Consider the following 2,767-nt stretch of genomic DNA (forward strand, 5'->3'; position numbering starts at 1 on the left):
ATCATAAATACTGTCATTTAATGAGTATCGATTAAGTACCAGACACCTTATGTATGGGATGATCTTATCCACAGAACAACAACAATGGAAATAATCGTCTCATTTATACAGATCAGGAAACCGAGGCGGAGGTGTTAATTAGACTTCATCTGTTCCACAGATACTGATTTCCAGTCTTTCATGTACCAGCACTTAGAACCAGAAAGAGGCAGAAAGAGGATTCAGGGGCAGGTGTATCTGGATTCCAAGTCTGTGTTGCTTCTCTTAAGGAGGAATGTCTCTGAAGGCTCTTCTCTTTCATCCTCATTTTAAAAATATTCTCTTTGAATTCTGGAAGCTCTGTGATACTTTGAATACAAAGTAAGAACTGTCAACTGTGTTCGCCAAGTGGCAGTGGCAATATTGGGATGTGATTGGGTTTCATTGTTTTTAGAAGGAGAGGTAGAAAGAGACAGTATTTGGACGTAATTTCATGCTTCTTACTTTAGGAGAAGATGTGGGAAAGAGTAAAAGAGTCAGTAGCTCTGAAAAGCAATATTTTGGCTGTGGGAGCCTCTGGAATGTGATTAACTGAGCTGAAGGAATTGGGGTAGTTCTCTTAAAGGGACTTAGTCTGACAGGTAAATTGTATCCTCCTTCTTGTCCTCTAGGTTCTATCTCAGAGAATCTATCCAGTTTCCCAAGCCACATACGCTGGCTCCCCTTGCCCAGTCTGACTGGGAGGCCCCCTCTCCAGTATGCCCACTTCCTCCATCCACAGTGCCATCCACAATTCAGACCACAATTTTCTCTTGCCTACATTTCTGTAACTAATTGATCTCCATAGCTCTGGTTTTATTTTCCTCAAACCTATTTCCCATACAGCTGCCAGAGTAAATTTTCTGATGTGTAAATATGTAATATGTAAATTGGCTCTCATTTTTTCCCAGCGCTCTTAGGATAAAGTCCAAACATTTTAGCAGAGCAAATAAGCTCCCTCATAATCTAGACCAGCACAGTCAACATGCTGTGAGTCACATATATTATTTAAAATGTCCCAGTGGCCATATTTAAAAGTAAGAAAAGTCTATGGCCATGCCACCCTGAACACACTTGATCCTGTCTGATCTCGGAAGCAAAGCAGGGTTGGGCCTGGTTAGTACTTGGATGGGAGACCACCTAGGAAGACCGGGTGTGGTAGGCGAAAAAAACCATAAACAAACAAACAAACAAACAAACAAATAAATGTTAAAAAAAAGGTGAAAATAATTTTAATCTTTTATTTAACCCAATATATTAAAAATATTATTTCAATATGCAATCAATATTTTTAAAATAGCGATGAGATATTTTTGGTCTTTTTTTCTTGTACTTAAAATTATTCCAATAACTGAATCAAGTATTACTTTAAATTAAATTGATTAATTAAAATTAATTATATTTAAACTTCAATTATTCTGTCACATTAGACCCACTTGAAACACTTAATAGCTACATATGCCTAGTTTGATAGTTGTCATATTGAACAGCATGGATCTAACCTTTGGTTAAATCCTCAGTAAGACCTCAAGGATATTATACTAAGTGATATAAGTCAGACAGAGACGGATAAATATAATATGATATCACTTATATGTGAAATATGAAAAAAAACAAATTCGTAAAAACAGAAGAGTAGAATGGAGGTTACCAAGGGTTGGAGATGGAGGTATGGGGAGATATTGCTTAAGGGTACAAACTTGCAACTAGTAGACAAACAAGACCTGAGGATTTAATGCACTATAGTGAACATAGGCAACAATATTGTATTGTAATCATCAAACTTTCTGTGAGGATAGATCTTAATTATTCTCACCACAAAAAAAGAAATAATTATGCTATGGGGTGGAGTGCTAACTATCCCTACAATGACAATCATATTACAATGTGTAAATATATCAAATCAACATGTTGTACACTTTAAGTGTATACAATGTTTTATGTCAAATATATTTCAATTAATAAGAAAATAATAACAGCAGCTAACACCGATATATGTCAGGCACTGGTCTAAGTGTTTTCAATATTAACTTATTTTAATTGAGTTGTCACAGGACAACAATCCTAGGTAGATACCATTAGGTCTCCAACTTAAAGAAAGCAAAATTGAGACACAAAGAGGTTGTATAATTTGCTTGAGTTCACACAGCTAGAAAGTAGCAGAATCGAGGTTTGAATCCAGGGAGTCATGCCCTCAAACTTTGCTCTCAACCACAGCAATCTTCATTGCCTCAAATTCCCGGAGCTTCAGGAGCTCAGGGCTGTCACATCTGTTTCTCCCTCATGCTTTAGTGAATCTCTAGTAGAGGCTTGGGGATGCACATTGGCTCCTTCAGACTGGGAATGGGGGATGGAGGCGGTGGGGGAGTGCCATTTCCCACACTGCAATATTATTTTTCTGGTAATTGTTTGGTATTTAATCTATGTGGATTGTGGAAGTCAGTATATTACTAAGACAAATGTCAGGGTTCATAACAAACTCCAGAGCAGAAAACATATTTAATCAGATGTGCTCATCAAAGCTCTGCCCCCACCTTCCTTTAGAAATGTCCAAGCTGCTTTCGAGCTGATACTGTCCCTCTACCCCAGCTGAAGCACTTGATAAACCCTCTGGGTTACATAACTTAGTGCGAACTCTCTTCCTCTGGCCTAGGAGACGATGGTTCTCAGAGCGCTGACATGAACATTTCCTGTCCTTCCCGGCTAATGAAGAACAGCCTTTCCAGGAAACTTGTGCTTTGTAAAATCT

The 2,767-nt window shown here is 38.0% G+C and overlaps 1 pseudogene; it reads left to right on the forward strand.

The window, feature by feature from the left end:
• Positions 1–1,064: 1,064 nt before the first annotated feature.
• On the forward strand, positions 1,065–1,183 carry LOC111746025 (annotated as a pseudogene).
• The last annotated feature ends 1,584 nt before the right edge of the window (positions 1,184–2,767 follow it).

This window comes from Pteropus vampyrus, unplaced genomic scaffold (assembly GCF_000151845.1).
Source record: "Pteropus vampyrus isolate Shadow unplaced genomic scaffold, Pvam_2.0 Scaffold172, whole genome shotgun sequence".
Lineage (NCBI taxonomy): Eukaryota > Metazoa > Chordata > Mammalia > Chiroptera > Pteropodidae > Pteropus > Pteropus vampyrus.